Source organism: Sturnus vulgaris, chromosome 2 (genome assembly GCF_052056855.1).
Source record: "Sturnus vulgaris isolate bStuVul1 chromosome 2, bStuVul1.hap1, whole genome shotgun sequence".
In the NCBI taxonomy this organism is placed as follows: Eukaryota; Metazoa; Chordata; class Aves; order Passeriformes; family Sturnidae; genus Sturnus; species Sturnus vulgaris.
In genome coordinates, this window is record NC_142244.1 from 59,487,336 (window position 1) to 59,512,851 (window position 25,516).

Below are 25,516 nucleotides of genomic sequence, written 5' to 3' on the forward strand. Positions count from 1 at the left end.
CTGTCGTTAGTGGCCACCTGCTTCCCTTCAAATCCTCCTCTTGCAAAACACAGTCATTTCAGAGCAGTCATTATACATTTGGAAACAGCAAAGCAACTTTCCAAACCCCACTGATTGTGTTGTATAGCAACCCCACTGTATGCCATTTCTGCTGCTTGGAAGGCTGGTAGCTGCTTGGCAAGCTGAAGAAGAAGCTTCTTCCCAATAACAGTGTTTTTTCTTTTGTCCCGGAGTGTGGTATTATTTTTCTAGTGGTATGATTAGGAAAGAAAATATATACAAAGCTTAAGAAATATTCCAATGTATTTATAATACAGTATTATGATGGGAATTAAATAAAGTCACTCAAGTGCTTGAGTTCATTCAAGTACTTTGGGAGCTTTTAAAAAGAAATAATTGTTGCATAGAAAGTCTTGCCTGAATAGCAATTATTTGATTAAAAGAATACTGGCCCAGGTCTTGTGCTTGGCTTTCTATGAGCTTAACCATGCAATCATTTTTTATTGCCATTGTTGAACCTAGATGGATTTAAATAGGGCTTCTCCCACGTAGGTTCTTTAATGATACTTTTAAGGAAGAGAGCACAAATAAATTGAAATGAAATCCCAAACTCACATCTCAAGGAAGAGGGTGGGACAGGGTGTGAAAGGAACCCTGGAGCTGTCGGAAACAGCAGGAACAGAATTATGCAGCAAGGAGACCAGGGAGCTGGAGTCTTTCTGAGGATGGAGAAACAACATTCTTTCTGCTGAGAGTCCTTTGCTTTGACTGGATGCAGATGACATTCTCTCTGAACCTACTGCTGCCTACAACAATACTTCCAAATGCAACTGGCACCCGTTCCTGCTGCCTGCAAGCAGTTATAGAAAAGCAAGCTGAGTTTCTAGGTTTTGTTAGACCCACCCTACCAAAGAAATACAATTTCTTAATTGTGCATGAGGAGAATAAAAACAAAATAAATGGAGAAGTCATGCTAAAATTTTTGTAAGACTTGAAAAAACTTGTATTTTGTCAATTGAAATCTGGAGTGTTGAGAAGGAATGACATTGCATCGTGGCAGATCTCAACAAGGATTGAGAAAGGGTTTTGCAGAGTGAATAGCAGCTGATTGTTAAAGCATGGTTGCTACATGGTTGATGGCAGGAAAAATGGCTAAAACTCTAAAATATCATATAGTAGAAAGTAAGTTTTAAGAAGAATTCTGTCTGCAAAAGCCTTGTGCTATAAAATTCCTCTTGCCAAGAGTGGAACAAGGACTTCACAGATAAAGAAATAGCAACAAACACAGCTGTTCCAGAGGTGATGGAAATGTGCTTGGAGCAATGATGCAAGCCCTCAGTGATGATGGGTGTGTTGCCCATATCATCCTCTTCCAAAGAAGTCCAGAAATACTCAGTGCATCCTTAATAGTCTGGAGAAACTTGGCAAGAATTGTCACTGAGTATTTATTTGAAATGTAGTTGCAGGGAAGTATGAAGCAGATACTCATTTAATCTCAAGACTACAGAAAGATGTGAAAAAAGACCCAAACAACTCAGAGGTGCAATTATTTACCTTAAGGCATCTGATTTTTACAGGTTCAAAGAAAACAGATCTGTTTCTTGTCTACTGCTGTTGGAAATTTTGCAGGGTTTATATAGAGAGTATTCTGGTTTTCATTAAATAAATACCTTTAAACAAGTTATAACAGAATTCTGGAGGATTACCACAGTAGTCTATTCCTGTTGACATTAAGTGATAATGTCTGAGAAGCTGCCACCATAACTTGCTGTTATTAGTGTTCTGTCACGTATTTGCATCGGGTCACTCCTGTACTTGGCATAACCTGAAATGATTGCAAGATTCTTGGTATGAGAAGAAAATATGTGAAATTATTGGGTTTTTCTTCACTAGTGGCTGGGGGGAGGAAATCATTGTTTCAAGTTCTTTTCTGGTGTTCAGGAAGAAATGGATTGAAAAGACAAAAAGAAACTCAGTACTCCAGGAGTATGAATGAAGAAACCATAGAAGAGTATGTTGTTCTTTTAGTCTCACATCCAGTTTTCAAAATAGCTGGATAAATTCAGAAGTAAGGGATTTTTTTTGTTACAATAAACATATACTTCAAAAAAAATCCCCCTAAAGTAAAAAATTTAATGGATTATGCCTGCCCATCATCAATAGCTGTTTCCATGAACAAGAAAAGATATTTAAAAAAATAGTACAGGTAGTATTATAACTTATATTGGAATTTTGACACCACAGGTCTGCATAAAATCAATGCATTTTAGCCATTCAGCCTCAGCTGTTAAGGATTTTAATGAGTCCCTTCACTTTGTAGATTCTGAGTTAGTATAAACTGTTTCCTTTACATCCTTTTCATGAGCCCAAGAGATTCAACATCCCTGGAGAAGATGCTGAACAAAGACAGGATTTCTAGCAGAGAATCCTCTGCCCATTTGCTTTGGACATCAGGCAGTAAGGTCCTGGTGGTTGCTATTAGATTACCCCTGTTCAGAGTATTAAACAAGGTTAAAATTCGAGTTAATTTTTTATCTAGACATTGTGACTCAGTGGGAAATGGGTATGTTATTCTGGGATAGGATTTGACCTAAATTTGTTTCTTGGTTTGATTTGCATACTGACCTCTTATATTTGAGATCTCTGAACTCTCTTCTGTGGTCTGAAAAAATTGCTGAGTTGATCAGTGCTAGTAATTCAAATTACAATATCTGACATTTCTTTGCTGATCTGTTCTGTTTGTATATATCTCTGAGCGTGTTCCCCAGTCAATACTAGTGTCTCAGTAATTCCAAGCTGTGTCTGGGAGAATATTTTACCTAAAAGAAAAACAAGCATTTGAAGTGGTGGGGAGTGGCTGGAACTGGACTTTAGGCTTGTCAATAGAGTGAAGGAGGGAATCAGTTTGAATGATGTTCAGATACAGCGGCTGTTTCATCTTCATCCCCTTTATGCTGTGCGTGAAAAGTAGCAGAAGAGGTGGAGAGAGAAGTCACTTTAAAAGAAAAAGAAACCAAGGAAAAATGTAGAAAAGCATAGCATGGAGCAAAGTTGGGAGAATAGGTGGAATGAGTCTGCCTAGAGTGGGATAAAAACACCAGAGGAAACGTGGTAAAGCCCCTTCCAAGGACTCTGAATCTCTGCTCAGCACTTCAAGGCAGCTTTCTCCAGGCTAGCAATTCCATCTAGCTGGTTTGAGGAGCTTCAGGTAGCAATGAAGATGCAATGGCAAAGACTTTAGCTTGGCTGTTCAGGGATCCTAGGAAAATACTTTGGATGTTGTCATGCTGATATCTGTGTTACTTTGTTGTAACAACCCTTACCAACCGGGAAAAACAGACTAAGGCAGTGCAGTAATGTCTCAGTGCTGCAAATGCACCTTTGTTCTCTCCTGCTTTCCACCATTTGCTCCCCATTGCCCAAAGGCTTTTTATCCTCTGCTTCTTCTACCTAGTTAAAGGTCCTTGACTAAATATGTAGCAAGGCAGACTTGCTGAAGCAGATTCTTGATCTGACATCAATCCAGCTTTAAATTTGCATATGAAAATGTAATAGGGTAATTTATCACCTTTATTCTGGTAAAGAGATAAAATTGCAGGCAGCTAACAACCTTCATTTGTATGTTGAAAGTTAGAGGCAAGTTATGCAGTTAGATAGCAGCACCTTTCCTTTTCTGATGTGGATTACCCAGAGGAGTAATCATAATTCATAGTTTTCCACTGGCAACTTTACCTGATACTGGCAGGTAAATCACAGAGCAGAGCATGGTGCTGTCCTTGAGCTTTGATACTTTCAATTGTGGCAGGTCTTAAAAAAAAAAATTCAGTATAACCCATGCAGGACTTTCAGCACAGCTTTTAAAAATAACTAAGGAGTTTGAAAAGACTGTGCTCTATATGAAAGCAGACAATAAAGTGAGTGTGTGGAGGAGGCTTCATTAAGATTGTTTGACCTATGAGCAAAATAAAGAGGAGGACAAGACAGGCTTTCCTAGTGATTTACTTTCTATGCCTATGAATCATGTTTTTTTTCTTCTGTTATTGTGATTGCATTTTTTTTTCTCAGCACTGCTCACCCTATCATTATGGGTAGAAAATGTAAAGGGATTGTGATATTTTCTCTGCAGTCATGAAAGGAACAGGACACTTCAAGGGCATGCTATAAAAGTTGTTAGGACTTCAAGATGCTGTAGCTTGTTCATCTGGAAGCACTATGTACGATCCGTATTGGATTAATGCAAGTAATGATGGGGGATGCTGGCTATACCATAAGCAATATTGATCTCACATATTTACTTTTTAAGTTACCAATTACGTTAATTTTCCTCTTTTTCCCCAGAATTTCTGGGTGAGTACACTTTTGAGGCTGTAAATCCCATGGGAAGGAGCCAGGCAGTTCATGCTGGCAAAGAATCTGGCAAAAGACATTGCTTAAATATTTGCCAAGAGCAACAGTGGCTTGTTTGAAAAATAACTGTATGTTTCAGCCATTGTCTTAGGGGGCTTATTGGAAAAAAGCAAATAGAGGCACAAAATTTTGAACTTTTTATAAAGCTATCAAAATATTAAGGAGTATTTTAGTGTAATTTAAATATATTTTAGTATCATTTGATGTGGGTTGGCTTTTTTGCTATTTTTGGTCGAGAGGAAGGGAAGAGAAAGCAGGAGGGGCTGTGTGCTGTGCAGTCAGTGAGAAACCTTGGAATTGGAAAGTACAAAATGAAAAACAGCAGATGTGAAACAGTGGTTTCTGACTTCCTTCTTATGAGCACAAATGTATCAACTTAATAACATCATTTAAAACCCCTCTTTTGGGGCCATGGAAGTAAAGAACGTGGAAATAATTAGTAGTAGTCGAAACAAATCCACAACAAGTCATTTGTTCTTGGTGAAATGTTTCTCCGTGTTGCTTTATGGTTTCTATCTGTCCAGACAAAGTATTCCCCGGACATAAGGGAACACTTCTGACATTGTATAAGATTTCTATGCAAGACTATAACGTGGGCATGGCTTTGTCACAAAAGACAAATGTTCCTCGCAATGTGCAGCAGAGCTCTTTGCTGACTGAAGGGAAAGATGGAAGTGCCAGTGATACACCACACTGCAGGCATAATTGCCTTCAAATATAATAATTTTAATCCAATTATACCAGCCAGAGAACTGGTGGGCTTTCATACTTGTGGTGTTGTGAAAGTGGTGGTAAAGTGAAATATTTTTACTGGTGGTAAAGTGAAATATTAGTTGAGCTATGCAGCCAAATAACTAGAGAGGATTTATTTATGACAGTTACTGGTGTTTTTCAGAACATCAAAGACCTAGCCAGCAGATTATGCAGCAGATGTATTACATGAAGTAGAATTGATCATGATTTTCTGGATATTTGGGGATTTTGTAAAAACGGAGAGCATAATTATTGAATAACTTCTACTACAGTTCTCACAGGTTTTTTTGTTGTTTTGATCCTCCCTCCCATACTAGTTACCTTGATCTGGCAGAATATGAATTTTCCCTTAATAGAAGTTGGGAGAAGGATCATCAGCTCCTAATTAACTCAGCACACTTGACATTGTGCTACGAAATATGTGATGTGTCTAAAGGTAGATTGGTTTATCTTAAGGTTTGTGTTTTTGAGCTCAAGCAGCCTGAGTAGTGTTTTTCTTCAAGAGGAGCTTAGGCAGTAGGAGTGGTACAAATCTTCTCAAGCTGTGCAAGAGTGGCAGGAAACATGGGCTGTTATCAACAGAGCAAATGCAGGTCACTCGCAGGTGGGTTGAAGGATATTTTTTCCCATTTTGTTTAAATATCTGCAGGCAGCCAGAAGCATTCTAATTTTTGAAGTGCTGTTTTGTTAACTGAAAGAACCTAATGAAATTTTTGCATATGAGTTGCAGCATGAGCTCTCAGCACTTTTGAAGGCAGCAGTGACAGTGGATGAAGTCTGTGAGGGGTTGAGGCAGACATTATAGCACTCTTGACCCATCGTTGTTGCTTTTCTATGATGTGCCAAGACAATCCTATAAACACTAACCACCTCCAAAGTGGATAAGCTGCTGTGCTGAAGTGTGAGGGTGGGCATGACAGGTAAAGAAAGGCAGAAAGTAAATGCAGCTGTTTGGTGTCTGTAGCACATGCCAGCACCACTGACAGCAATAGGATCACTCCCCTTTTTACCAGCAGCAGTGTTAGTTTTGTGGCATCCGAATATTACTGGACTTCAGGAGACTTGTGGCAGATTTCTGAGGAAGTCTCCAACTGAGAGTAGATTTGCTTAGGTCTTCCATGAAAAATCCACTAAATCAAAAGACACCATTTGGGATAAAAAATTTGTGATGTTCAGAGTGGTGGGTTCCCTACTGATAGCACTGAGTGTGATAACAGATATTGCTCTGTTATCTGACACATTTAGTTCAGATTAAAGCTTACACAAGTGTGAAAACATCCCTTTTCACTGTAGAAATGTTTGAAGAATTTCTCCTGGGAACAGCACTGAGCTGGTAGGTCGTTTTCGAGGTCCTTTTAGTCTAACAGGCCTTTCCCAACTCTGGAAAGCTTATGACAGTCAAGGGAAAAGTTGAATAGCCTTTGCTGGGATGCTGCAACAGCTTCATGAGAAATAGAAGTGGGTCATTCTGGATGTAAAATTCAACTGAAACATGTTTTGTCAGCACTGAGACATTTGAAGATCCATCTGCAGAGGGTGTGTCCACTTCTTCTGCCATGACATCTGTTTGGAAGAAAGTGTAAAATTTCCTTTGTGATTCACACTAGAGCTACAGAACTGGGAAATTCCCTCTTCTCTCGTTATGCTTGCTGTCTCACCCTTGAGTGGAAAGGACTGTGGTTTGCTAAAGGTCCAAGTGAAAATGAACTTTAAAAAAAAATATGTGTGGAATCAAATGGTAATTTCTCTCCTCATAGAGACTGGGAAATTTAGCTCTTATTGTGACACTGTTAAAATAGCTGAAAATTGTTTAACTAATAAAACACCATAGAAAGGATTGTTGTGAGGCATCCTTTCCAAAGTGGGATAATGAGTAAGAGAACAGAAGGCAAAATGCAGAAATTTGTTTCAGAATCATGGATATTGTATGTTAAATATTACTGTTTATAGTGGAAAAACCTGCTATTTTAAACTACTCTTCAAAATCTCGTGGTTTGGACTAGTTAATTTTGTTTCCTGCTTGGGTTTGAACATATCATGTCCCTTGGAAATTAGACGTTGTATCTAGTGTTCCCAGTAGTAGTGCATTAAGCTGCAAAGTGCTGGATTTCAAGCATATTAAGCAGTAAGTACTCTTGAGTTTTATTGTTGCCACATACCTTCTGATAGCCAGTCCCATAATCATATAATGTGATGCCTCAAAGTGATATGTTTATTGTTCTAAAAAGATTAATAGGCAGATGTTGACCCTGGCAGCCAGATAGAAGGGAAGATTTCCAAAGCATTAAATGTGATATTGAATTTGCTGCATTGAGTGATCTGTATTTCAGCTAGGTTGTTCATCTGTTAATTGTGATCTGTAAGTCCAGTTAAAAATGTTTTTTAAAATACTGTCAGAAAGTCAAATCCTGTATTTGCAGTCCTAGTGGGCAGAGGATAAGGTCAATTTCTTTTCTTATTGTGGTATCCTGAACACTTCAAAATGCTTCTATATCTATGCATTTTGAAGTGAATGCTGCTGTAAAATCCAGGTCACTTCAGTTGCTTTAAAACACAATCTCTGAGGATTTTTGATAATGTTGACTACTGTATCCACCTCTGGGGCTCCCAGCATAAGAAGGAAATGGACCTGTTGGAGTGGTTCCAGAAGAGGGCCACAAAGATTATCAGAGGACTGGAGCACCTCTCCAATGAAGGCAGGCAGAGAGAATTGGGGTTCTTCAGTCTGGAGAAGGCTCTGGAGAGACCTTATAACACCTTCCAGCAACTAAAGGGGTCCTACAAGAGAGCAGGAGAGGGAATTTTCGCCAGGGCATGTGAACAGGATAAGGAGTAATAACCTTAAACTGAAAGATTAAATACTAGGATGAAATTATTTACTGTGAGGGTGGAGAGGCAATGGAACAGGTTGCCCAGGGAAGTTTTAGAAGCCCCATCCCTGGAAATGTTCCAGGCCAGGTTCGATGGGGCTTTAAGCAACCTGGTCAAGTGGAAGATGTCTCTGCTCATGTTATGGAGGTTGGAACTAGATGATCTGTAAGCTCCCTTCACACCCAAACTGTCCTTTGATACATGCCCACTGAGTTAGAAAAAATGATTCCCTCAAGGCAGAGTTTCTTAGCATGGGCACAGTCTTACAGCAAAGCATCAGAGCAGACTTTTTTGTCAAGAGGAGCAGCCTCTGTCTCATACTTTGCAGCTCAGATAATGGGTGGATGAAGCACAGGACAACTGCTGAGCACATAAACATATCTTTAAAGGGATCTATTTTGAGGAATTACAGAAAATAGAGTCTGTTTGGAATAATCTAGCAAGTACTCAAGTTTATTTTCCATTGTCTGTGAAAGCAAGGAGATTAGTGCTTACCCACAGAGGAATCACATTAGATCTCCCTTTTAAGTTGTTACAGGATATACAATTGAGTAGGATATACAGTTGAGTAGGCATGTCTGTAGGGCTGAAATGAGAGAACTGTCTCTCATTTGTTTTCTTCAGTCAAGCATAAATCTCTAATTTTAAGGGCATTCTACCCTTGGTTTAGATTTGTTTATTTTAGTTTTACAGTCTCCATTTAAAATCCATTTTAATGAGCTGTTTATGCAATGATAGTGTTTTTAATATATGTTTAGGTTTTGTGCAACTCTAAGTCAGGCAATGATGTGTGAAGAGGGCATGAATTAATAATATGGCAAAGGCAACTGGAATACCTCCAATGTACCAGCCAAATGAGATTTTGAAGTGGGACTGTCTGCCCGTTTGCTTGCCTCTGCCTCAGACCCCAGTTCAAGCTGCTGTTTCTCTCTTCAGGAGTGACTTTTCTTTTCTGGCCTTGTTGCATCCTGAACCTAGTTAGGACACCCAGATTGGTGCATGAGTGATATCAATGGAGGTGTGGGTTTGAGTGTGGGATCAAGGTCAGGGAATGGAGGAATGCCAGGGAAACCAGCATTTCTTCCCATATGCCATCATTCTGCACTTAACTCACTCGGTATGGGTGAAGTAGAATGGTAACAAGACTCAAGTCAGCACCTCAAATCAGCTCTGCAGTAATCTTTACTCAAGGCCATAGATGGCCAGCTTGGGACCCTCTGCCAGTGTTTGAAAAGTGTTGCAAGTAAACCCAGATTCCAGAAGCGTCTCCAATAGGGAACATGGTGCATGAATGTTAGCTGGGCAAAGATTTTCAAACGCTGTGTTTGACTTTTCTAATCATGGTAGATCTGCATGGGACAGTTTGGTGACCTGAACCTTGCCACAGTGCAAGGTATGACAGGGCCTTTTGATGCTCTTTATGTGTTCCTACTTCCTGACCACTCATAAGAGGCTTCATAATTTGTCTCCAGACATACCTTGAATATAATAACAAGAATAATTAAAACTCAAATAGCAATTTGGTGCTCTGACCATCTGGGATCCAGCCTGAGAGATGAGATGTAGTACAGACCCTAAAGCTGTTAGTAAGGTAAGCTTTCTTCCTTTTTTTTTTTTTTTTGTAATTAATTTAAATGGCTCTTAAGTTATTTTTAAATGAGTTCATACTCACAACAGCTTTGAAAATTTGTGTCTTGCCGGTGGGATCTGACTGCTGCTTCTACTGCTGTGCCTCAGTCTGATTCCCAGCTGGAAAAACCAAACCTCTGTATCAGCTGGGTGCAACCTCAGCACAGTGATAAAGGAAAGTGAATAAATAGTTGGAAGCTTTTCTAAACATCATGTAGAGAATCCTCTTTTTAATATATGAACCCCAGGGAGAAAGGAAAACAAGGAGGAAAAGGATATTGCATTTGCTTTATTAGAGTAAGTGTGTGATGGCTCTGTTACTTGCTTGAAAAGAGGATGCCAAGAAGTATCGAGTGCATGAAGTTAAAGCTGATGGAAGTGTTTTATGGAATATCACTTTCTAGCAAGGTTTTCTGTTCTCATTGTAGAGGTTTTCTGTTCTGCTTTTCATCCTGGAAAGGCTGGATTGGGTTTTATTCTACTAAGGAAACCAACTGCACATTGAGTGCTAAGGGAGGAGCTGGAAGAATGGCAGAACCAGAGCAGTTAATTCTGGCCTCACCTTGGGGCTTCTGCATCCCAAGTATGGCAGCAGAGTAAAGAGGAGTCACAACTGCACTGATTATTTTCCAGTGTGAAATAGTGTCTCTGTGGCAGGGTGTGACACTCCAGTGCTGGCACTTCTAGCCTCGTTAAGCTTGCTATTAAGAGACAGATCTAATGCTATCAGGTGCAGTGGTACACTGATGCAAATAAGCAACTTTCAGGGCCCAAGTTAAGCCGGGGGACACTGCACCCGGTCACTTTGGCAGCTCATTTGGAGTCAGGAGGGCTTATGTGAAACTGGGTAACAAACACTGAGGTGGTTGGTGTATCTCATGCCTCCTTAGCTGGGACAAGCTTCCTGTGGGTATGGTGGAGTTACACTTCCAAAAGCCTGTGCAGGAGGACCGATGAGAATGAATTCCAGCTAGCATCAAAGGGGGGAGGGAATCCTTTCAGATGCCACATGCAGAGGAAAGGTAAAGAGGTGATTGTTTCCTTAAGAACTTCTTTTAAGTTACAGGTGAAGCTGAGGCAAAAGAGAAACTCTTTCTCTTATCTAAATGTGGACATAGGTTTTTGGCACTGACTGCTGAGTAGTCTAATACTGACTACACCATTTTTTTCTTCATTTAAAAAAAATCTGTCTTTAATGCAGGAGAACTGGCAAAAAGAAACATCCTGAAATTTTTTTCATTTTGCAGCCAACACCACAAAACAAAAAATCAGGTCTTGGTGACTCAGCTCTTAGCAGTGTTGTCCCATGCTTTGGTGCAGCAGTGAGTGCAAAAGCAGTAGTTTGAAGAGATAATGCTGCCACATGTGGCCAGCTGAGCCCTGATATGGGCTTCAGTGCTGTCATCTTCAGGGCTGTTGGTCAGACAGCTTATACCTTCTGCTCTCAATATGCTTATGTCACCAGGAAGGTTTTGGGGCTGAAGCAGCCAAAAGGCACTTTTTCAGGGCCAACCAAAAGGTGCATTTTCTCCCAGGGGCTCCTTTCTTGTTTGTTTGGGGGTTTTATTGGTTTTTTTTTTTTCCTTTTCTTTTTACTGGTTGCTTTGTGCCTAACAGACAGTTGCAGTCCTCACTTGAAGATATGCATCATGGTGGGCAGCTTGGGGTTGAGCTGAGCAATTGTGCCAGCTGTCTTTCAAACCTGGGTTTTTCAGTCTAATCTCAGCATTTACAGTTCTTGCTGCCGAGAACTATCAGGCCCAAGAACAAGTAACATCACCAAAAAGGCACTTCAGCAGTTTGTATTTCAGTCCATCTTTAGCAACTGTCTTTTAAATTTCCTGTGGATCTTATAGGAGCCATATGAAGTACCCTGGAAAGCTTTGTCAAAGGAGGGGTACCAAGATGCTAGGGGGAATTGCCACTGAGGGTTATGGAACCATCTTCCCAGCCCTTTTCAGCTCATTCCCAGGTTGTGAGCCAGGAAAGTTCCTGCTTGATTCAAGCCTATCAGAGTGTGATTCCCAGATATTTTACCTGTGTCCAGGGAATGTCTCGTGGTAAGAGTACAACTGCACTTAGTACAACTAAGTACAGCAGCTCAGGAGAGTGCAGGGAGGAGGACAGGGGGAGGGACCTAGCAGAACCAGACAGTTTAACTGTGAGACAATTCGCTTCTCCTTCACCTGGACAGCCAGGCAGTGCCTTCAGCTTCTGTCTGAGGAGCTTCTCTTCAGCAGTTAATTTGCACCTTTTCACTATCTCACCAGATCCAGGGTAAATAAATAAATACATACATACGTACATATATATTAATAGAAAAAAAAAACCCTAGCACTTTAAAAATATCAAAATCACCACTAGAAAAACAGAATAATTGTAGGAAGAAGAAAAGCTTGGTTGCAAGTGGGCCACATAGAGGAGAGACCACAAATTTCTTGTTGCAAACAGATTATTTCCATTCTGGTGTGCTGTTCACTGTAGAAAAATTCCACTTTGGTCCTCAAACAAGACGACAGAGGAGGATGACATCCTGGAACTGTCTTCCACCACCTTTGAAGGACTGGGACAATCTTTCCACTCAGAGTTTCGGAATAACTTCTGCTGCATGGGACCAATAAGCTTGAAGCCCTTGAAGAGGCAAGAAACAGAGCTGGTTCAGTCCAAATTGTCTTGCAGCTTTATTAGGAGGAGGGCAGCACATTTGTATGTTATTGTCTAGACATGTACAAACAGACTATTTCTGTGTATCCTTCAGAAAATAAAAAGTGACCCTCCAGGAGTCTGTCCATGCTTCTGTCTTTGCCCCAGGCTGGAAAAAGGTTTTAGAAAAGTTAGGTTCTGAATGAGAATATCCTTTTGGAAGCAAAGGAAGGGGGAAATTAGCTACCCAAGAATAGCAGTTTATTGTAGCAATGGTGTATAGATGCTGCCCTCCATCTGGTGGGGTAGGGCAGGATAGAGACAAATGCTGCCCAGGAGAGCCTGCCTACCCCTCAGTGCTGCTGTGTGACCATTCATTTCTGTACTCTGTACTCCTGCCCTTGCAGATAATTTCTAACCTTTTTTTTTCCCCACTCTCTGCCTCACTCTGTTGGTTATTTACTCAGAACATGATTTTCAGCCCCGTCAAAACACTTCAACCTGCATTCTCATCTCTTTAGTCCTGTTTTCCTTAATCCATTCTTGCTCCTCAGCTTTCCCATATGCTGCTAAAAGCTAAAAGAGACCCCCTTATCCTCAAATAAAATTTAAAAAGTACTACTGAGTTGTGAATGTAGTGACTGTCTAATCTGGCAATTGTCCTCTCTTCCCCTTCTTTCTCCCAAAGGCTTTGCTGTTCAGCTTCCCTCTTTCACTTCTGCAGTAGGAGTAAATTCCTTGCAACAGAGGAGTATCTTTTGCTTATCCATTTTAATCACAACCTTAATGATAATTCAAATTGTATAAGGCACAGATTGGACTCTGTGCCCAAACTGTACAGGACTGAGACCCTATAGTGTGTTACTGGAAAAGTCTGTCTTATTCCTGTAGGTGAAACAACAGATCCTGTTAGCGGGAAATGAAATGATTAATAACAACTGGCCCGTGCTGTTCCTCTGACAAGCCAGCTTGTTGAGAGTGGTTTGGTGACTGATAAGATAAGGGAGTGGAAAAGAGACGTTGAGAGGCTGTTTCATTGAAACTTAAACAAATCTCACATGCTGTAAATTGGTTGATGTCCTGCCCTAATACTTCACTTTTGTTATTAACCAGAAAAACAAAATCAAATCAAAGTTCCCAAGGCAAAACAAAACAAAGTGAAAGTTCCCAAGGCACAGCAAACCAAAATAGGCTAAATAAAAATATGCTGAAAGACATGCATAATATATTAACTGTAGTTTGCTTCATTTGTAAAGAGCAAAAGAGAACAAATAACCAATGTTTTTGCCCCTTACGGGCCTTTGTCTTCTCTGAGCTGTTCAGTGGAGGAAAAGATTTTCAAAAACATTTTTTTCATAAGATTTTCCAAGCTGCCCTGCAAATATGTATTAACTATTAACTTGGTTTTGGGTTTTTTTTGAATCAGGACATTTCCAGCTCTCTGACTAATTGGAGTAAATTTATGCCAACAATAATGTAACCAATTCAAACCTGCACACCTTTCTATGTCTAGCAAGTGGGTGCTACTGAGCTGTACAGAACAATTTACAAGCTGCCAGGATTAGACATTTAAACATCATTTCTGTGATATCCTCCTCAAAATTGCAGCTAACAATTTAGAAGCCTTTTTTTTTTTTCTTCCCATCTTAGTCATACATCCTCTTAAAATGTAATTCTAAGTAATGTAGATTTAAAGACTAATTTAAAATCAAGTGTTTATTTTTCGGTTTCTTTTTGTTTCTTTTTAATTTTTTTTTCCTAGAGGGGGTGTATCCTGCAAATGCTTTAGAAATGAGAGCCTTATTTCCAGTACTGATACAACCGTTCTGGCTCCAGTGCTGTCCTCAGCCTGACTCCTGTCCACATGCTGTCTAGTCCACACCCAGCTGGCTGCCGTTCTGTGCCAGAGCTTGCTGACACAGCCATCACTTGGAAACTTGTAGGAAATACCATCAAAATATGTCCAAAACAGAACAGCATGGGATTTCTGAGGGACTTGATATCCTCTTCTGCACTTAAAGCACTGTAGATATATATATACACTGTGGTGCTGTTGGCAGATGGAAACTAGTGTTTTTATGAAGTTGATTTAAAAGGTGACAGATTCCAGGCAGACAAAACAAAACAGATTTTCTTGCTATTCTAATTCCTGCTGGATATACACCCGGATATCTAAAGAAACAGTGTGCTTTTCAAACCTTTACCTGAAATGACCTTGCAGAAATCTAGAGAATTGTCTTTGCAAACTTGTAGTCAAAGAATGTGTAAGGACATCTTTTGTGAACCAGTTCTCAAAACAGGCTCAGGCTTTCTTTGTGACCCCCTTTCACCCCATGAAAATCCCTTTCTAATTTTTTAACAGTTTCTGTGTTTGAAAGCTTAAAAAACTGAATTGGAATATTTCAATCTAACTGAAGAACATTTACAAAAGTAGAAACTTGTATTGCAGAGAAGAGCCCCACTTGTGTTTGTAGGGTGCAAAATACATTGTATGCTGCTGTACATGCAGCTGTCCCTGGTTTTGGAAATTATTTATGAGAGCTTTCATCCCTCACAGATGTCTTGCTTTTATGATTTTTAATATGCACGTGTATTTGCAGACACAGAAGTTATCTGCACAAAGGGTTGCTGTTCTTTTGAGATTATGGCTTTTAGGATTAGGCTACTAGAGGCCCTATCTCCATCTTTTCCAGAGCTGACCTCTGTTTGTGCTTAGTTTTCAGTGTAAACTGCCTGTGCATGCAGCTTTTCCATTATTCTATTAGTATTTCCTTTACCAGCTCATGACATAGATTCTTTAGCAATGAGCATATTGCAAATGCACATACAAGTCAGTTGCAGGCACAGGAGGAACCTGTCTTGTTCCAAACAACCTTACTTTATGTAGCTATAGTGGCTGAAGTGCAGTGGAGTGCTTTGCAATTTTAGCATTGATTCAAGAAGAATTTATTCCAATGCAGAATTCTTCTGCTCTTTGGGGTTTAGTAGTCACAGGCTAGTTCTGCAGAATCTTTCCATGTGCAGGGCTATAGGGATGTGAAAGGATGCCATTAAGATTCTCCCTTGGATGACACACCCTGATACATGCTTGCTGTTTTTTGGAGGAGTTGTTTATTTTTTTTCATTCAAATTTTTCTTTGCTAAAAGCTTTCTGCCAGTAATTGCAGGCTCCAAAGTCAGCGGTAACATGGCAAAGACACATCCCAAATATAACGGATCCTAATTATACTTTCATTTCTTAAAGTCTCTGTCAGGCTGATTTCTGCTTAAAGAGCAGCTTGCCAAACTGGAAGTGAGCTGGCTGGTGATGTGGGTAGGAAAACTATGCAGAAAAATAATGACCTTTCCCTCTGTCAAGGGCATCTGCCTGCTCGTTACTGCAATGATGTGGTGTCACAGAATCCCTCAGGTGTCCTCACTGATTCCTGCTGATAGAAATCCAGAAATCCTCCACTCTGCTCAAGCAGACCTTTTTTGTATGTTCATGTGGACATGATGAGACACACGTATATCCCCTCCAGGCTTAATTATGTGACACATGACTGTGAGTGAAAGAGGAGGCCAGCAAGGAGCTCCAGCAAATCTCCATCTGGGCAGCTTTTCTAGCCAGAAGTAGTCCTGTGGAACTCCCACCAGCACTTCTCATTCTTCTAGTCTGGAGTCGAAAAAAAGGAATGTATTTCTATATTGTGGCTTGCTCTGAGTAGTTTAAGACAGCAGTTTTCAACCTCAGTTGCACTGCTAACCTCTCCCAACCACAAAAAATCACTGTGTGGCCCTAGTCTCATCCCATTACTTAAAATAAACACAAACATGGCAAGTGCTTCTACCCTTGCTAGAAGTATTTTGTGTGTAGAGTCATAAACGCTGGTTTTAGAGGAGGCAGTTCAGTCCAAAAGACCATTTTCTGCTTTGCATAAACCTGCATAAATTTTGCTGGGTCAAGGATAAGACTTTATTGCAAGTAACTCTCTGTAACAAACCAGTAACAAATGAAACCAGAATATGCCTCTTTTGACAGAGGGCAAAGTTGGGGAAAAAAAAGGAAAAAAAGGCAGAAGAGAAAGTTTGTACAGCTCAATAACTTTTGACGTTTTTATTGCCTTCCTTCCAGGAAAATGGAAGAAGTGGACAATGTTTCTGATCATTGGAAGGGACTTGGGGAAAGTCTTGTCCACATAGGAAATCTGTGTTGGCAGAAGAGTGTCCATGGCAGGCAGTTACTCATCTGAGTAATTCCCTAAAGGTTAACCAGAATTCCTATTTGATGGGCAGATTTCCCAAATCATTGAACTGATCAGAAGCTTTGCTCCAATGCTTTGAGCACTATTCCAGGTGTCAGATCCTCCTTCATTCCTTTTCTTTTTCTCCAGTAACAAAGAAGAAACTCGAGTTTTGCTTTTGATTGTTCCCTATGATCAGCTCCTGATAGGGACTCAATTCGTGCTGCTGTTGCCTCTGTAAAAAACCCCCATGGCAATGCAAAGTTCCTTTTTCATTAGTAGGGACAGCATTTGCAGGCCTGATAAAAGCATTCTCCTCCGGGTTGTTGTTTTCTTTAGACTTACTACTGCTACCATGTCTCATGCAGACTTCATGGTCCTAATGCTAAAATGACTCTTTCCTGAGGGAGTTACTCACAGAGGTGGTAGACACATCACTATTTTTCCTCCCCTGTGTGTGTATGCTTTCTTTCTGGTATCTCAGAAATGTTTCCCTCCTGTTATTAGTAGTCTCATTTCATGGTATATGGAGATTATGGTATTGTGTATTGGAGATGAGACTTTGCCAAGCAATGATTTTTCTTTTTTTTTTTTTAATTTGCAGGATATTGTTGGTTTGGATAGCAGATGCAAATATGTAATCTCGTAAGAAAGACTGTATGGATTGCAGTCTTTATGTATATATTCTGTGTTGCAGAAATGCCTCCACTGTCAGTTGGTTCATGGGCCACATTTGGCCCATTTTATGATCTATTCATGATGGTGCTGTACAGTGTCTAATCATGCTAGACTGATAATAAAAAAATCTGTGTTTGCATGATACAGTTCTCCATTATATTATAATGGAGAAATTACTGCTGTTTTTATTCCTGTTAGGATCAGCAGTAATTTAAGCTCAGTTGTAGCTGCTTTGATATAAGTGGTTATGTGCTTTGAAATATTATGGTGTTCCCTACCTTTCTCCCCTCATATGTGTATAGTCTTTCCCAAATGGCTGGGCTGCTTTACCTGTGAGCCTGCTACTGCTCTGGGCTTGGATGGCTGACTTTAATCTCTCTTTCAGTGCTACCCCAGTCATACTAAAACTCTGTGTCTTTTGCTCACATTTGGGCACATATTTGTAGGGTATTTTGTTCTATCTCTGTGCTCTGCTGACTTTGGATATTTTTAGCTGGACCTAGCTTGGTGGGAAGTTGTAATTGTCCTTCATTCAGCACATATGAGACCACAGCTGAAGTACTGTACCTGATTTTGGGCTCCCCAGTACAGGAAAGGCATAGGTAGACTGAAGCAAGGCCCCTGGAGGACCACCAAGATGTACTGTGAACTGGAGCAGAGGATGTATGAGAAGGAGTGGAGACATCTGGGACTGTTCAGATCAAGAGAAGGTCACTGGGGAATCTTACTGCTGTCTAAGACTGCCTAATGGGAGGGGATACATAAATCAGACCTTTTCAAAGGTGCATGATGACAGGAAAAGAAGCAACAGACACAATTTGGAACATTTGAAATTCTGACTGTATACATTTGGATGGAGAAAAGTCACCATAGGTATGATCAAAGACTGACACAAATTGTCCAGAAAGGCTGTGAAATCTCCAACCTCAAAGCTGTAAAAAACTTGACTGGAGAAGACTCTGAGCAATCTCCTTTAAGCTCAAGAGGACCCTCAGTGTCCTTTCCAATACAAATTATTCTGTGACAACCTTAACCTCAGCGAGAGAGAGAGCAGATGATACAGGCAGCTTTGAAAGTCTGGATGGAAAGCTCTGGGAATCACTCTCCAGAGAAATTGGATTTGGGGCATAGCTAGTTACAGAATCATAGAACAGCCCAGATTGGAAAAGACCTCGAAAGATCATCTGTCCAACGGTTTGTGGAAAAAGAAGCCTAGATGACAATATCTAGCACCCTGTCCAATTGCACCTGGAAAACCTCCAGAGACAGAAATTCTATCATATCCCTTGGGAGGTCATTCCAGTGGTTGATTGTTCCCAGAGTAAAAATCTATTTTTCATATTGAGCTGAAACCTCTCTTGGTACAACTTTTATCCATTGCCCTTCTTCTTTTCCCGGTGTCTCCTTGAGAAGAGAAAGCCTCCATTCTCTTTGTAGCTGCCCTTTGAGTAGTGGAATACTGTGATGAGGTCCCTCTAGCCCTCTCTTTTCCAGGGTGAAGAGAGGCAATGACTGAATGTAATTCTCATCCAGAGTTTTATAAACAGTTCCACTGAAAGAGAGGAGGGCAAGACAGCTTGCAGGAAGGTGAAGGACAGAGACAGTAATTCCAGCCAGTTCTGATGCCTTGAAGTCACACCCTCCCAGATTGGTCTCCTCAACTTGCTGTTGTTTATACTTTTTGGGCCTGAAGCTGCAACAGTGTCCTTGGTTCTCAGGCTAGAAAATGATTGTTTTGTCTAACTAAACTGTGAAGAGAGCTTGTTAACACTCTATATGAAGTTCAGAGTTATATACTAATGCAGCACAGAAATATGAAAAATATGAAAGCTAAAACTTAAGTAAACATTCCCTCTTCTATTTTTGGAGGACTTGGAGAGGAACTGGGCACAGAATACCACTGCTGACCTGCAGCTTGTCCAGGACTGCTGTGGTTTAATCCCAGCCAGCAACTAAGTACCATGCAGCCATTCACTCCCCCCATCTCCCAACACCCCTCCCTGTGGGGAGGAGAATTGGGAAAAAAGTAAAAGTTGTGGATTGAGATAGGAACGGTTTAATAAATGAAGTAAAATAAAATTTAATATTAATGATAACAATAATACTGCTGCTAATGATTATAATAATAGTTATTGTAATGAAAAAAGAAGAGAGAAGTAAACCCCCAGAAAAACAAGTGGTGCACAATACAGTTGCTCACCACCAACTGACCAAATGCCCTGCCCATTTCTGAGCATGATGTTCTATGTTATGAAATATCCCATTGATCATTTGGGATCATCTGTCCTGGCCATACTCCCTCAACTCCTTGACTGGCAGAGCACGGGAACATGAAAAGTCCTTGACTCAAGGTAAGCACTACTTATCGACAATTAAAACATCAGAGTCTTATCAGCCTTATTCTCCTGATACATCCAAAACACAGCACTGTACCAACTACTAGGAAGAAAATTAACCCTATCCTAGCTAAAACTGGGATAAGGACACATCTAGTAGACAAATGATGTGGAACACTGGCTGATAACCCTACATGGGGTTAGTAAGCAGGATCCTGAACAAGATGCTCACAGTTAGGCAGGGCTATCTGTCTTCCTTTGCTCCCTCCCTTACTGCCTGTCTGCCTGCCTTCAGTCCTGGGTAACACCCAAGCTGCTGGCAGCACAGCAAGGAGGCTGGTGAGGATCGTTGCATTAACCGTTGTTAAAGGCTGTTAGCATTGTGTGCTGTGACATGTACCTGGTATTTATTACTTTTCCCTGGATTGCATGTTATCATCTTGGATGGATGTGAGCCAGTTTCCAAATCCTGCCCTTCTTCTTTCCCTCCCACGTGTTCAAAATCCAGCTGTGTTCAGCAGGTATAAAAATGCTGACCTAGAGAGCCCATGACAGCCAGCTGCACTCCCCTATTCCCTTTCTCTCCTGTTTCCTTCACTCATTTTTCAAATGAAGCAGTTCTGCACTTTCTGGTGCTCAAAATGGGAACTGTGCTTCTCGGAGCAGAAACTTTCTGCCCTTGCTGTCAGTCACACAAGGAGTTCATGTGCCAGCTGCACCAGGTTAGGAAAAGAATCACTTGTACAGGTGCAGGGAGAGCCAGCTTGTCTATAATTCAGTTTTCAAGCATATAGTATGTTTTGCTCAAGCAAATAATTAATTAAGTAGAAGAAAAGACACCTGTCACACTCAGAGGGTTCGAAAAGTGGAGCAGCCCTCTCTACCTGGCATTGCAGAAATGTGGCTAAGAAAATACATGATGAAATGGGGGTGAAATTTGTTGCAGTGAAAAACTGAACAAAACCAGCACCCGTTGCTTCTGTGCTTTTTGACTGTCATACATTAAATGCCCAGACCCATCAGGACACCACCGTTCATTATTTTATTATGGAGAAGATGCAACCTAGGAATCTCTGGAAACTCAGGGAGGCATGAGGGTATTTTTTTTTCCCCTCTGAAAACCTTTTTTCTTGAAAAGTAAGCAGGACAGATAAAAAGGGAACATTCCCTTCATTGTCATGATATTGGTGAATTAAGGTATCCTGGGACCAAGAGTCTAAACAAAGGGGTATACTGGAGTGTAACCACACTGTGTGAATTGAAAGTCAATAGCAAAAAGCTACGTACAAGTAAGCAACTTCACATCATCTCCATCAGTCCAGGGCACTGAGTATCCCTGCATGCTCCAAGCCAAGCGTTGGATTGTTTGGGGGCTGGGAATTGCACTGTTGGAAGTCACAGGCTGCCAACCTGTTCCCACAGACACAGGCAATTCCTGCAGTGAGCCAAAAATTAAACTTCGTGGCCAAGAGTTAAACCTTGTAAACCTGTGTCAAATAACAACCCTTTCGTAGTTCATATGGTGTTTATGCATTTGTACTGTTAAAGAATAAGTCTTATTTGGAAATAGGTCTCAATTTTTAAATCTTTTAAATTTCCCTCTTTACATACTGTTCTTGCACTATAAGAAGGCAACATCTGCTGCTTTTAAAATGTACTGTTAGCTCTAAGACTTGAACAAATGCTACATTAAGTTAATCAACCTCTTTAGACCAGTGGGTCATGGCACTGAAACTGCCTGTTCATGAAAGCTCAAAATTCTTCAGCTTTGGAAATCATGGAAGCACATAAATCACTCAAAATAAACCCACAGAGAAATTACCTCCCCTTCCCCACTGCTGTCCTGCTGTGGGAAAGACCTTCTGCTATCCCTGATTTCCCCCTGGAGTGAAATCACATCCACCATTCAATACAAAATTAATAAAGGTATATAGAGCATGTTGAGCAAACACTGACATATCCCCAATGGTGAATTTACATCCCCCCCTTCTGTTTAAAATTAATAAAGGAAGGCAAGGCGTGCAAAACCAACACAGGAGAGTATAAAACCCCTCATGTAAAGCCCGCCAAGGCTTGGCATTGAGGGCGGGCTCCTGCGCTGGAGTCAGCGGCTCTAAGCGTGAGGCAAATCACACAGTGGAAATGCTGCTTCCCTTTCTTGGGCAGGTTCAGGAGGGCTGCCTGGCAGCATACCCAGTGGATTTGTCACTCAGGAGTGGGCATTGCCTCAGCTATTTGATGTGTTTGCAGCGTTTCTGTGACATTCCCTCCTTCCTGCAGGTGATGTGCAGGATAAAAGATGCTGTTTAAATTGGAGTCTTGCTCAGCTGCATCTCACCTTCCACTTGCCTTCTGCCCTTCTCTCTCCCAAAGGCACACTCTGCTGTCATCAGCATATAGTTATGGGTCTGTAGAAATGTTCTGTGATGTGAACAGCCAGCCAAAGGCTTCATGGGCTGTTGTGATGGACCAGGGACTGCTGGAGCAAGGGATTGAAGATACTGTGAATGTCTGTAGCATTCTCCCCCTTCAGAAAATGCCTGGTTTTAGTATAGAAAATAGGTAAGCATCTTCAAACACTTCTTAGATAATCTGCCTCAATGATTCCCAGGTGAACTGGGAAGCCTGGCATGGAGGTCAAATACCAGCAAGGTGGGCTTTCACAGCTATCCTACAGAAATTATATATAATCCTTTATACTCAAAGCAGTCAATAACCTCTTCTTTACCAGCACCTGTTACATCTGTACCCTTCAGAGCTATGCCAGCCCCCTCCACAAGTGCCAGCCATTGATCCAGCTGCAGAAACTTCCCATAACTGATCGTGAACAGTTGGAAACTGTCAGTTTTCAAAATGTTTATGACCACACATTTCTGAAGAGATAAGCTGTCTTGTGTTGCATGCTGGCTTCAGGTTAAGCTATTCTTTATCACTCTGATGTTTTGTAGACACCGCTGGTTACTCCCAGGTTTGCAGCATCAGCTTCTCCCTCCAGTTCATGTGTATTTTATGAGCCCAGAGATGTTTTGGCAGAAAGTGGAGCTGTGCCAAAAAGAGTTGTTCCTGCTTGTCTTCATGCTTGCCTTTTTTTCTGTACTTGCAGCGTCTGTAGAAGGGGAATGTTGTAGCTGTGGCAAGGAAAAGCTGCCCAAACTGCTTCGTAGAGTGATGGCTGGTGCTCATATTTACAGCTGTCCAGGAGCAGTGTGTCAAACGTGTGTCTTAGGTCCTCACCTGCCAACTCCTCACACTGCTTCTAAGAGAAATTGCACCAGTTTGTGGTGATCTATTGGAGGTCTGCAAATGGTACCAGTTGCCACAAAAAAGCCGCATTTATTTGGAGACTGCCTTGCAAAGACTCGGGAGATTTTTTCAAGCTTGCTGTCCCATGTGGGATCACACCAGTCATCAGGCATCCCCCTCGTGTCCTATGGGACAGACCCACAGTGTCCTCCACCTGCCAGCACTTCAATGGGACTTCAGTGGGTACAAGGCCAAGGCTAATCTATGAATTCTGGAAGTGTATTCTGCAAGCAATGCCCTTTTAGCTAACTTAAAGGTGAACTGCTCGTTTGGATGAGGAACTGTGTGCAAGGTGAGATGAAGCTGTTGCAAGAAAACATCTTCCTTCCAAGAAAATTCCTTTCCATAGGGGAGCCTTTAGTCATCTTTGTAACCTTTGTCATCCTCTCTTCCCTGGGGAGTTTACTCTATGACCTTTGCTATTCTACCAAGGCACCTCATAAATTATTATTCTTTTAAATGGCGCTTAGACTGTTGTTGTGACTGCTAGCCTTGAAGATTTGCAGTCTACCCTGTAATTTTGAGGGGGAAAAAACGGTTAAGTGACAGAAGAAATATTGTACTTCACGATAAAACTACTTTTGTGTTTCATTTTCCACTCAAGTCATTCATATCCCTGTCACTAACCTCATTCAGGTCAAGGGCTTGAGGCAGAGAATGGGCATAATATTTTTGGTCAGACTGATGCATCTGAATATTGCAAACATCTGTAATTTTGAAATTGAAATGAACATTATGTTAAATCCTCAGGCAAATATTATCAAGGCATAATAGATTACTGAAGTTTGCATTTTTTTTTGGCAATTCAGACCAAGGCTCTGTTGACTCGTTATTCCAGACATTAATGAACCTGTTTACACAAAGGGAACTCCTTCTTATGGCTGCAAATTAGATCTTGGATTCTGCAAACTGCATAGGAAAATCTGTGTGCCAAGTAGTTGAGATAATAATGAAAAAATTAATCAGCCACACATTAAATGTGAAGCATGGAAGAAAACATCTGCAGCACTCAGTGGACGTCTGGGTAACATACTTGCAGTGCTGTTTTGCCAGCTTACATCTGGAGTGGTTCATGAGAAGAGAACAGATGCTAGTGTGAAATAGGTCATCATAGCAGCAGGGCATCAGAACAGAACACATTTCTTTTTTTTCTTGCAGTAACAGCTATTTCTTTTTATTCACACCAATTATGAAAATGTTAGCCAAGTATGCAATGTGAATGCATGTATTGTGACAAGCCAATACTCCTAAAGGGTGTCAAGGTAAAAAAATAACCTAATGAAGAGGCTTCAGAGAAGCCCTTTTGCATTACACACTGAGTATTCTTTGACAGACATAGTGATTATTTTTTGTTCAGATTATGATTTTTTTTCTTCCCCCATGCTTTATTTTTGTATTTAGTAGAGATGTTACTAAATGCCTTCTAGGTGGCAAATGCCCAGAAGCGAAGATGCTAATTCAGGCGAGTTTCATCAGTCATTTCAAAAGAGAGGTCACACAGATAAGAGAAATGAACAGTACACAGTATGTGAAGCAGTGACATTCAATGAGCCCTTGTCACTAGCAGCCATTAGCATGGAGGCCTGCTGTTACATTTCAGTGCTTTATGTGCTTTTCTTGTCCAGGCAGGGAGCCTTCGGAGCACTCTAACAGTTCGTAGCGTACAAGTTATTGTTTCTTTCTTGAATGCTTTGTATTTTTAGTACCATTTCGATTTCTCCATGGCCCCTTGTGCATCTAAATTTTAAAGAGAATCAAAGAATGCATAATTCATATCTGTCCCAGAGGTAATGGAATGACTCAATGATATCCGTGAAGGAGATGATTTTAAATTTCATGTCTTATGCAAGAGGTCATATTTATACAAAAAGTGCAAGAATTGGTCTCAGGGATACACAGATAATTATCCTTACAGTAATGAGTGTGGATTCCGGGAGAGAGTTCCCTCGGAAGGGAAGCTTTAGTGTCTTGTGTTTCACCATCACTTATGTATCGTGGCATCATGGTTGTCATGACTGAAAATTTAGCAACTGATAGATTTCAGGCTACAAGTTGTATTTTGACTTGGAATAGCACTTGCAGGAGGTGTGAAAAGACAGGTTTGCTTTGATTCTGTTGAAGTATTCATGCAAGATACGAAGCATTTGTTTACTGCTGAAATGGTTTCCTTCATTTAAAATAAAAACAATTGTTTATTGATGTTGGGCAGAACCCACCAGTAGATGCTTTGTCACAGAGCACAATTCCACTAGACTGTTTCTGCTGTCGTTTCCCAAAAGCCTAGAAGTGCCAAGGCTAGAAATAAGTGCTTGGTTCTGTGGTATGCTATATGTTTGAAAATGCACTTTAAGGTCTGTATTACAGACAGTTCAAAGGGAATATAAATTGGTGCAGTATTCTCTCTTTTCTTCTAATCCAGTTCCATATATTTGTTGCATTTTTATCCTGAAACATATCTTTAAAAACAACTTACCACTTTGCATTTTATTTAACTTGGACTTTGCTATATTTATATGATTGTTATGATCTAGCTGCTCCTGTAGTGAAAATGTTTAACATCCTCTAAAACAATTGTACTCTGACTTTTAGCATTGTGTATCCAAGGAGACAGCTGATCTTACTTGCTTTTCCTTTGGAAACTTCCTAGTTTTAACTCTTCTTTCCACTTTTTGC

At 40.7% G+C, this 25,516-nt stretch overlaps 1 protein-coding gene across 4 annotated transcripts in view; it reads left to right on the forward strand.

The window, feature by feature from the left end:
• Positions 1 to 25,516, forward strand: part of ENOX1 (ecto-NOX disulfide-thiol exchanger 1) — a 353,807-nt gene that overhangs the window by 85,808 nt on the left and 242,483 nt on the right. The window lies entirely within an intron of this gene.